Source organism: Diceros bicornis, chromosome 20 (genome assembly GCF_020826845.1).
Source record: "Diceros bicornis minor isolate mBicDic1 chromosome 20, mDicBic1.mat.cur, whole genome shotgun sequence".
Classification (NCBI taxonomy): Eukaryota; Metazoa; Chordata; class Mammalia; order Perissodactyla; family Rhinocerotidae; genus Diceros; species Diceros bicornis.
The window spans coordinates 53,008,542-53,020,742 of NC_080759.1; the positions used below are offsets into that span (position 1 = coordinate 53,008,542).

The following is a 12,201-nucleotide window of genomic DNA, read 5'->3' on the forward strand; positions in this document are numbered from 1 at the left end:
GTCCCTACCTCATAGAGCTGTGAGGATTTAATGAATGAGAACATGTAAAGCATTTAGCACATGCTTTTTTGCAATATGTGCAAACACAGGAAATATTAGCCACTCTCGTCCCTCATTTTTTAAGTGTGCAGTTTTACTGGTTGGCGTCCTAACAACAGAAGTGGCCTCAATATGGGATTTCAAATTACTCTTCTTGATTATACACATTGCTGTTCTAGGTGGTGTTTGGGTCTGGGTTCATCAAAGTACCCCTTCAAGCAAGTGTTTGGGAAAGGGGTTGCAAGGTTGCCTCTCAAAAAAGAATCTTTTCATTATCCATGATTCCGCTGACCAGCTGTCTGAACTCTAAAATTTTCTTGTAGCTATGCTGATGAAGTGTGTGTGAACTTGTTTATTTAAGAGAATACATAACTCTAGCTAGAAAGGCATAAATATTTGTTCAGTCTTGGGTCAATACTCTCAGCTTCAGTGTATTTTCTTGAATTTACACCCTTTAAGACTATTGTCACATCTCTTTCACACTCTTAGCGAAATTAGTATCAGACCTCATTGTTTTTCCTTTGTTTTTTTCTTTCTCTAAGTGGAGAATTGTCTTTGTAGAAAAAAATAAAATAGTGGTTAAGGGTTACAATGTTATTAAAGTAATGTTTCACACTCAACTAACATGGCGTGACAGGGGTCAGTTAAGGTAAAACTATTATTATGCACAGATTATGATGTGTAGGATAGTTTTAGGATGAGTTAAAATAATAATAACTCAGTTAATATAATAATAAATGAAAATATACCCTGCCATTATAGTTATGAACCCATCTTTATTTTCATGGGTCGTGTTTAAATCGGAAATACCTGCAAGAGAAAGGACTCAATGCATGTGACAGAAAACAAACATCATGGTGCTTCTGTGCATTAAGACCTTGCCAGTGGGTGCATGAGGCCAACTGAACTAAAGGAACACCTTCTGCTGTATACCTTATGCATCCATTTCATGATTTAAAACGAATCAGAATTTACTAAAATTTGGATTTTCCCCAACACAAAACCCTTGTCTAGAAGCACCTTCTGTGATGGCTTATCTCATTGCCAAGGAAACTCAGCCGCATGAAAAGGTTGAGGTGATTGATGGCTTAAACTAGAGAAGAAATGACAGCAGTGCCTCTGTCCCACGACATCGTCCAGTGCTGCTTGCCCGTGCTTCTTCTGATACTTGAAGCTGCTATGAAGGAACTGACAGCCGGCTACTCCCTCGCCTTTAGCACTGCTTCTGACAGATGCTGGGTGTCACCCATTATATGCAGCTGGGCAACATCAAAAATTTCTATGTGAGCCTTGTTTGGAAACAACAAAGGCAAATAACTTTTTCAGAATGTCAAGAAGTTTCCTTTCCTGGTGAAACTTTGTAGGAAAGATGCTAGTACTTGATATAGAGAGAGTACATATACCTCTTACTCTGCTCCTTTTGAGAAGAACGCAGGTTTGCCCCCATGGTCATGTCATGACTCAATGTTTCTTCATCAGCGTGTGCTGGTGGCCGAGACTCTCCACCTCCTCTCCTAGAAGGAATGCTGTCGTCTGCCATGACGCCGTCCAAGCCATCAGAGCCAAATCCATTCAGGTGACAGTGGTTGCTACCTCAGTAGATGTTTCCTGCCTTTACAGAGGCAGCGTCTTATTGTGCTTGGCTTGAGGCACTTCAGGCATGAATTTCACCTTTTTCAAAGAAAAACATGTCAGAACATTTTGACTGTATGCAGTTCATGGTTTCTGGAGTTGCCATGATGGATACTATTGAAAAACAACAAGCACCTGGGCCAAGCTACCACTCTAGAAAAGGAAACCGGAAGCAAGCATCTATGAGAACATGCCAGCATGGAAGGAATTGCTGCTGTAGACCAGTCTGTAGTAACAAAACCTTCTAAATTTCCCTGCCGGCAGAAATCTGAAGGTGCCTGGAAACCTGAAAGGCTCTGCTGACTTCTGTTTAGACAGAATATCAATGATGCAAATCTAGCCAAAGCTGACTCCATTGCCTTCGGGAGTCCAGTCTTTTAGTACAGCTAACTGGATTTAACCTCAAGGTCATCAAATCCTTCATTTCTCTTATCGGTTATTCTCTTTCCACTCCTCCTCTGAGTTTCTTGTCTCTGCCCAAGTCTGATGAACTCTTTACTACTCTATGTGAGTCCAGGCTCTTCATTCATTTCCTTACTCCTTCATTTCTCAAGTGATTTTGAATTTCTACAGGTGCCAGGTGGGAGCTAAGCCTTGGACATCTGCATATGCAGGGCTGGTGATCAGTTGACCCACATGGCACAGCTGCGTTGATGTTTACACCACTGCCGTGGTTGGGGCCCTATCCTGAATTGTCACACCCGTGCGTTACTGGCTGCTAAAAATTAAAAGAAACATCCCTGACAAACGTGTCCATATTTTAGAAACTTAACTAGGTGAGCAACAAGGAGGTTGATGGCTCAGGAGGGTGGAGTAGAGTGTAAGCATAAAAGGCTCACTTCACTCCCATTGTCACAAGGACGCTCCTCAAATCTTTTTTGGGATTACGTTAGGTATTCATGCATGAATAAATAAAACAGTGATTTAAACGTAACAACTATGGCTTTTCCTTTGTTTGTAATTCTTCAGCGGACCTAATACAGAGTTTGGCAAGGGGTAACAACTCAGGAGCCCCCCCAGTACACAGAAGGGTTTTTTTTTGGTTGCCGTCTCTTTCCTGCCTTAAAGGCAAATGCATGAAAACACAAGGGTGTTGAAAAAAAATTATGGGGAAGGTGATGAACCCTTTGAATTCTTCTCTAGATGTTTACAAACTAGGATGTTTTGTAAACAAATATTGGAAAGAACAATTTTAGTAATTAAAAAGCAATAAAGCATGTTTATAAACCAGATTTTAGATTAGACCTTGGCTACATATCCAGAAGGATCTAGAGCACCAAATTATGAATAATAAAACACTAAAAGAAAGAAATGATCTTGCAGAGCGTTAAATTATTTACTGAGCATTCCTTGGCAAACTATTTGAACAATAATAAAATGTTAAAATTGAGGTATTTACATGCATTTACATTCAACACATAAACACGCATGCTTAAAAAAACAGCTGCGTGTTTGCACCACAGTATCTCTTCACCGCAGAATATCTTTTGCCACTGCCTGTTGGGCCTTGCAGTAAATAATTTCCTTCCTATGCCATAATTACTGTGAGATGATGATCAGAATTTTATTTAAATCCAGTTGAAGCTATTATATGTTAGCCATTACTTGAAATGCTCTTAAGCAAATAAACTTTGATTAGAAACGCTGTATGTCCTTTGGGCTTGACGAATATAATTTTTCTCTCTCTAAATATGGAAATAATCAACCTAAATTTTGAAATGCCCAAGTAAAGATTTCAGAATGCTTTACAAATCATAATAAAACAGTTTTTATTAAACCATAAAACTTAATAAATAAGTTTTATTTCGGTTGAAAGCAAGTGTCCTTAGGAGTTCTACGTCTCCAAGGGCAGAGTACGTCCTTTCCTCTTAGCCTTCAAATACTCAAATAGTCTTTCCTTTCAATTAATGAGACAGGCCTCAGTTTAGCTATCTTACTTATAAGCATTAGGTCAGTTGATTTAATGCCTAGTCTCTAAAGGACTCTATTTTTTGACTTATGTCCCCCCAAAATTCGTATGTTGAAATCTTAACCTATTTTCCCACAAAATGTGACTCAGATGTAATTAGGTTAAGTTAGGATACTAGAGTAGGATGGGCCTTTAGTCCAATATAGGTGGTGTCCTTGTGAAAAGGAGAAATTTAGACCCAAACACACATAGGGAGAAGGCCATGTGAAGATTAAGGCAGAGAGAGATCAGGGTGATGCTTCTGCAAGGCAAGGAATGCCCAAGATTGCCAGCAAACCACCAGAAGCTAGGGGAGAGCGTTAGAACAGGTTTTTCCTCACAGCCTCCGAAGGAACCAATCCTGGTGACACCTTGATCTTGGATTTCTAGCTTCCAGAACTGTGAGACAATAAGTTTCTGTTGTTTAAGCCACTCAGTCTATGGTGCTTTGTTATGGCAGTCCCAGGAAACTAGTACCCAAATCCATGCTGTCCTTCACCTTTTCCCAGGTGTGAGCAAACACATTTGTTGGTCAGGGAAATAAAGCAAGGCAAATAAATGCAGAACCATGAGGGCTAAATAGTGTTGCTGTGTTTAAAATAAATAGGACCCTATTGGCCTGATTTTTTAATGCATCTTCTTAAGGCAACTACTTGTGAAGGATGGGAAGTGGCAAGGATGATAATTAAATGCATTGTCTTTTAATTTTTTCAATCAAAGTAATAGATGTATATGGTCAAAAAATAAAATAGTATGAAAATGCTCATAATGAAAACAATAGTCCCCGGCCTCATCTATCCTCCTCCCAGTCCCTCAGAGGCATTCAGCCTTACTTTTGCTTTGGTTTGCCTTGATTTTAGTTTTTTCGTGGTTATTCCATGCCTTTAAATAATATGCTTATTTCACTCTATCAATCAGTTGTCAATTTTCTATTAGCATAGAGGAGGACTTTTTGCATTTTCACCATTCATGCCTTCTCTTCCTTCTTTCTAGAGTGGTGAGATCATTATTCTTGGTTCCTCTGCAAATTCAATCGGTAACTTCAAAGTTAAGCTTCCACTTCTTCAGTCTAACACAGGCGTTATCTCTTATCACCGATTTTGTAAGATAAGGACGTTAGCGCTTCTAAGTCTTCATCCTTCTCCTTCACAGCCTCTGTCATCATACCTGACTTTTACATTGTCGAGGTTAAATATGTTTGCAATCTATTCTTAACCATAGTCAATCTTTCGAGTTTTCTATGGCTTGATTCAAAAAGTTGAAAGCCAGAGATCAGCTTTTGCATTACGATGGAAGAGCTGACCCATGTCGTGCCCTACAATCACACTTATTTCCCCGTAGGTCCAAAGCAAGGATCCTTGTCAAAGGGTGCATTTCTAGCATCATATCTGAATGGATCCTCCATCAGCTACGATGCCCACCAACTCAACTTTGTCCATAATTTCAATCATCATTAATTCCCTAGTTTTCCAAAGATCTCACTACCAGAATCCTCCATCTCTGGGGCAGATTTGGATGATTGCTCTCTAGACCTACTGCATAGCTCTCCTGGGTTGGAACTTCTGTCTCCTAGATCCCATGCTCTCCTCTTCCTTGGTTTACTTTCTTATAAGTAGATACTTTCTTATAAGAAGATATTTAAGAGATGAAATTCTGAAAAAATGTCAGTATTAATCCTCATACATGATTGATATTTACTAGATTTGGATGGATAGAAAATTATTTTTCTCAGGGATATTTTCTGTAATTTAATTTTGTCCTTGATACTATAAAAGTATGTGATGATATATCTAGGTATGTGCCTTTTTTTTTAATTCAATGGTATTGGACACTTCCAATTTAAAGACTTATGACCTTCTTCAGTGCCAGAAAATTATCTTGTTATTTTTTTCTTTTTTAATTTACCCATTTTCTTTGTCCTCTTTTTCTGGATTTATTATAAGTCAGATTTTGAACCTCTTGGATTTTTCCTCTGCTTTATATTTTGTTATATAATTTGTAACTCTCTGCCTTTTTGTCATACATTCTGAGAGATTTCTCCAGTATCCAACATTTCTCTCAGTCTATCTATGAGGGTTTTTTTTTTTTTTTTTTTGCAAGGATCTAAGGAGATATTACTATTATTATTTTAATTCTAAGAACTCTCTTTTGGGTTTTTTTTTATAACCTCTATTCTTGTTTTATGAATGTAAACTATTTTCAAATTTCTCTATGGATATTATTTAGAACTTAGGTTTGTTTTCTCTTATCAGGAATCATCTCACTTTTCGCTGGTGTCATTTCTTTCTCTTTGTTTCTATGGGAGTCTTTCTCACTGATTTTACAGGCTTACTTTAAATGTGTGGAGACCTTCAGTTCTCTGCTTGTTTTTAAGATGGAAAGAGTAGAGAGTTTGTCTGAGCTCTGTGCACATTGGTGAAGCTCGTTAACTGTGAGCTTGACATCAGGTGAGCAGGTAGGGTGAGCTGTTGTGTGGGGAGTCCTTTAAGTATCTTAATGAGGAGGGCTCTTCTCTAAGGCTCAGACATCCGTATTAGCTTTTAGTTCTCCCCCAGTGCAATCAGTCTCTTTGGAGAATATTCTTATGAGTTGTTTGTTTGTTTTGTTTATTTGTCTGGTCTTGAGGGAGGACTCAGTAATTTTCTGGCTGCTGGATGTTCTCTTCACCTGGGTAGGAGTGGAGAATGAGAGGGCAAGCAACTGTTTCCTTTCAATCCATCACCCTGTTGTAGCCTCCCTTCTCATTTCTACATCCCATATGCCTGCCTTCTCTGAGCACGATGCTTTCCTAGGGTTCCACCAGGACAGTCAGGCACCTCATTGGGTCATTGGGTTGGAGTCCCCTCTGTGCACATCCTGGGCCGTGCTGGCTTCTCCTTCAACTTCACCAGCCAATTTACCTCCATCTGTTTTACAGCCTGCAGAAATGTGATGAAATTTTTATCTGTTGAGTTACTCCTGTCATTCTCTTCTTTATTCCATGATGTTCCTAATAAATAACATCTTCTTCCCTACATGCATTCTAAACACTTTGATAAATAAGACAAAGTGTAAATATTACTAAATATTGTCTCTACTGCTGACAGAAGCCAGGTTGGAAGCATTACTTTAGGTCTGTTAGCCAAGTGAGCTTACTATTTCAACAGAAGTCTGGGATGTAACATTAATTAAACATCCATCATGGAAGGAGACACTGGAACAGAGGGGAAGCATTTTCCCCACTAACATCCTCCAGCCTGGTTTTTTCTCTTATGCTATTTGCTGTGATCACCCAGAGGCAGGGCTCATCTCTCCAAAGCAGGAGCAAGCATCTGGTCAAGACAGCCTTTCCTCCATCTTCATGGGGCTTTTTGGTGATCACGTGGGACTCCTGATGGGCATTTTCTATATTATACCAAGAAGTGCTGAAATGGGTCAGAATAGCACATTATTTAAGTCAAATCCAGGGTCACTCTGTTTCCAAGATTTTATATTAAGTCTCAGATTTATTTCTTATCCCAAATAATGTCCAGCCTTGTTGTCCAACATAGCATATCAGCGGCTCTGAAATAAGATTAAACAGCATCATAAAGGTAAAAATGAATAGAGACATTTCAGTAATGAAATGCCAGCAATGTAGAGATGCTTCGAATTTTAATATAAACCCCACCAAATATCAAATTCCCAAGGAGAAATTAAAAGTCAAAGGTTAAATCCACTTTTATGTTGAAGTCCAAAGACATTCGAGTTCAAAGGAATTGAAGTCTAAAAATCAATATCTCTTGCTATTGTGTGCTAAAGTTCAAAGTCCACAATTCTTATGTTAACTAAAGTGTAAAAACCATCCTCCTCAACTTTTTTATTCTACATAGTCTCCAACATAAGGATTCTCCCTAGCCTCTTTGGGGTCTGGTTTCTTCAGAAACTGGGGCTGCCTCACAGTGGAATTGGTGACATACTTTCAGAGTCTCAGAAGATGCATTATTTCAGTGTCAATGCCCACTCTTCTCACTGTTCAAGGGTGTGACCCCTGGCCTCTGCCCATCACCTGTAGAAAAGAAGCCAACCCAAGCCCTAAGAGCAGGTATCCCAGACACAGGTGTGTACCCAGAGACCAGCCCTAGCTGAGGCCATGACACCTACTCAGTGAAGTCTGTATTGGTTACCTATTGTGGCTACAAATTTCCACAACTTCAGCTGCTTAAAACACAATGCAAATTTATTATCTTCCAGTTCTGGAGGTTAGAAGTCCAACAAAAGTCTTACTGGGTGAAAATCAAGGTATCAACAAAAGTTCCTTTCTGGATACATTAGAGGATGGTCTTTGCCTTTTCCAGCTTCTAGAGGCTGCCCACGTTCCTTGTCTGGTGACCCACTTCCACTCTTTTCAAAGCCAGCAACGTCACATCTCTGATAAGTCCTCCATAGTCCCATTTCCCTCTGACTGCCACCATGAATGGTTCTCTGTTTTTAGGCACCCATGTGAGTATATTGGGCCCACCTGGATAATCCAGGAGACTTTCCAGGATAATCTCCCCATCTCAAGATCCTTAAATCAATCACATCTTCAAAGTCTCCTTTGCCGTATAAGGTAACATATTCCCAGGTTCTGGGGATTAGGATGTGGACATTTTTAAAGGGCCATTATTCTGCCAACCACAATATCAGAGGGAAGATGAGTAAATGATCTCCTTGGATTTAGTCAGTCAGGTGAGGCCAGTCCAGTAGTGCCTGGCTCCAGAGTCCACAATCTGTGAATTTAGATTGAATCAGGAGAAAAAAATCCTAGCAAAAGGTTAATTTTGGTATTATGCATTTTCCAGTTGAAGGGAAGATGAATCCATTCATGCATGTTGTCTCTTTGGGGAAGTAGAATTGTAAACATCCTGCCATCTTGCAACATTTAGATGCTGGCAGTGGAGGTAACCCCATCACCAGGGATATCAGCTGTGGTTTGAGCAGAGAAGCTTGAGCAGTATGAGTGATATGGAAAAGGGACTTATTATCAGGATGAGACCTGACCTTGCGGTGGGAGCTGGGGAAGAAGTTTAAGGAAGGCTTTGCCTCTGCGTCTGCTACTGGGCCTGAAGTTGACGTAGGTCAGCAGGCAGAGATCAGGAAGAAAAGCAGGATACGAGGCAGGGGAGAGCACGGACCAGCTGGCTCCTGTGAGGATAGACTGGCACCTTCTTCTGCCTCTCATTGGCTGCATATTGGCTGCATGAGAGACACATAAAAGCGCTTTGCCACAGCGCCCCACACGTGCCTGCTCCAGAGCGAGGAGAGGCTGAAAGAGGAGAAGTGGTGGGAGCTGGCGGAGCTGCAGCTCAGCTGCTGCCCCACACTCTGAAGGTGAAGCAGGCGCCCAGCAAAAATGCACCCGAGCTGCAGCAGAACCTGATGCCCTGGGCCTGCAGCCTTCAGAGCTCACGCCTGCTGCTTCCCTCATGCCTAACAGGTTGCCTGCACATCTCTCCTGTGGACATCCTTAACCTAGAACCTCGCAGGGAAGGGAATTCTGGGAGGCAAAGTTCCAGCTCAGCTAGGGTCACGCAGTGCAAACCCACCACATGGGGTCATATCGGAGGTGACTTCTTTCCCTTCCTGTGTATCTGAAACCTTTGATTTTTATTTTCCTCTTTGGGAGTCGGGTTTCTTGCCTCTGCAGTGCCACATGGAGGGTGTGCATGCTATCTGATGACACGCCTTCTGCTATCACTTGTTAACAGACATCCCTCAATCCTGGGCCACAACAGCTATTTCTCTGCTCTGTACTCTGGAATCATGAGATCTCCTGTCTCCACAAAGGCTGCAGAATCACCATCAACAGATTCCCAAACTGAAGCTGCTCTTGATGTTGCTGAAACGCACATATCCAGGAGCATCTCTGCTCTGTGCTCCTCAAGTCACTGTCTCAGCTTGCTCGTGTTCCAGGCCCTGAGGTCCATGTCTTCCTGTCTCCTCTTTTTACTGCTGTGGTGGCATGCGCTTCTGTGATTCATTCCCTCTACCAGTCCCCTGTAACTTTGGGGAAGGCTTCGTTGAGTTTCCACCTGTTGAACCTGCTTCTTCAGTTGGACACTCTGCTTTTTAGTGTCTGTAGGGATACCGGTGTTTGCTGGAATTGAGTCCTGCCTTCCCTTTGCTTTTCCTTTGCTCTTGAACCGTTGCTCTAGCTGCAACATGCTTTTCTCACATTCCTCCGGATTCCAGAACATGATTGGCAGACTTTTTCTGTAAAGGGCCTTGTACGCCATAGGGTCTCTGTTACAACTTCTCGGTTCTACCCATACTGGATGAAAGCAGTCGTAGATGAAAGCACGTAAACAAATGGACGTGGGTGTGTTTCAGTAAAACTTTATGTATAAAAGCAGGTGGCTGGCCCTCAGGCCATAGTTTATAGAACTCTCTATTTCACACTCTTTTCCATAGCCAAGTTCTGAGCAAAATAAAGACGGAAACCACATTATCAACTCATTACTGTTAGAGGTCAGGCTCTAGGCCCATTTGCCAAGTGGGTTTGCCAGTACAGAAGCCTGGAGTTGGGCAGACACATCCACCAATGCACAGGCAGCAGCTCAGGGAAGCCTTCTTCCTCCTCTGCCAGCTCCCTGGGACACATCTCGTGGAGACCAGGGGAACCAGAGTTCCCTGTGATCTCTCATTCCCAAGAGGAGGAAGGACAGAGCTGGGCCAAGCCAGGCACTCCCGCTGATTACTTGGATAAGGCCCGCCACCTCCCAGGGGAAGAACGAGTGAAGGAGAGGGAGACATTAATTGTGCTCCATTAACAGGAAGGAAACAGCAGGCCTGGGGAAGAATCGTTCCCCACCAATCCATTGCTGCTAATTCTAATGCGTCCCCGAAGGGGAGAAGAGATGTGTTTGTGCTTGGTCTGCCTCTTGACCTCAACTCCTCTTCTAACTAGCTTTGTATCTCACACCTTCTTCATAGAGATATCTGCTCTGATCTCCTGTCATTTTCACCATTTTAGGATTATCTCTCTATAGCAGATAGCCCAGTTATATCCAAAGGCAAAGAGCAAAAACTTATAACCCTTGTCCCTAGTTCTGATTTCTAATTTCCTTCCCAACCAGGGCAAGTCTAATCAAATTAGAAAATTCGCATCATTAACTTCCGGCCCACTCCCACCGTTAGTCTTAGAGATCGAAGCAGCTGAGTAGGCTGCGGATCTAATTCATTCATTAAACAAATGTTTGTTGAGTGTCTACTATGTGGCAGTGAGGTTTAGGCTCTTGGGATACAGCAGTGAATACCCAAGTACCTTCTAGCCATAGACCATCTCTAGGGTGTGGCACTCTTCCTAATGGCCAAGATGGTGGTGCTTGTGTTCCAGGGAGCCAGGTGGAGGAAGGGAGAAAGAAAGGGCACAGTTGGAAGGGCTCTTGGATTTCAATTGATTTATATGTAGTGAACTATATCAAGACTTTACGTGTGATTTCAATATCCATTAACAGAACCATTGCGGAATGTTTCAAGCTTAAAGCTCAAAGACTTGCCCTCATAGAGCTTGTGTTGTGGTGGACAAGACAGACAATAAACCTATCATTTCAGGGGGTGGCAAGTGTTATGATGGGAAATAAAGCACGTTAAAGAGATTAGAGAGTGATGGAGGTTTATTACTTAGAATGAAGCTCAGCTTAAAGAAATGAAAGCCCCAAATAATGGTGTGTTAACTGAGATGTGAGTTTCTTTCTCTCTCCCATAAATGAAGTCTGGAAGTTTAAGTGTTCCAGGATGACAACACAGGTCTATCCCATGGCAACTTCAGAAACCCAGGCTCCTTCTAGTCATAGATCATCCTTCCCTAGAGTGTGATTCTCTTATTAATGACGAGATGGTGGCACCTGTGTTCCAGTGAGCAAGACATTTTGATATAAAGTGTTTTTAAAGGAGTTGTTGTGTATGCTGTGATAAGAAATAGACTTGTTGACTGTGTTAATCAATCTTGTATCGCTGCCTTATTAACTGTGCCACAGAGTAGGACACTGGTGGCTATTTCTAGAACTGATATGTCACATTATTTCCTATGTTGTACATTCTTGCTGCTTCTCAATGTGTCTAACTTGAGAATCAAGATATTCTCTCCACTTTTGTATCCCAAGAAGGGATAAACTAATATTCCTGAATACCCACCACTTACCAGTCATTGTGCTGGGTGCCCTGAATATGCCCAGTGGTCCCCTGAGGTCAGATTTAAGAGACTTTGCTCAGAGTCATAGCTGGGTGGGGTACATTCCTAGTCCTCTGGTCCCAAACCCTGTCTGCTTTACACCAATGATTTCCCAATTCCCCCAGTCAAATACAGATTTCCGGGCCCAAAATCTCTATGGTAATAACCTGGGAATCCACATTTTTAACAAGACTCTCTGGCAATTCTCATGATCATGCATGCTTGAGGAACATCACTTTCTACTCTCTCTAGCCAGCAATTACTACGGTGGGCAGCAGACTGGTGGGGGGTCAGGAGGCATGAATGTGTTTTGAAAGATGCCAAAATAATTTATTGCTAAGAGTAGCAAATTATCCAAAGAAAATATGTGGCTCATTTATCATTTTTGCAAATTAGAATGAATTTGAGG

General features: G+C 41.7%; 1 protein-coding gene across 10 annotated transcripts in view; it reads left to right on the plus strand.

Moving 5' to 3' along the window:
- CTNND2 (catenin delta 2) overlaps positions 1-12,201 on the plus strand; it is an 892,220-nt gene that overhangs the window by 683,113 nt on the left and 196,906 nt on the right. The gene's annotated exons all lie outside the window — the stretch shown is intronic.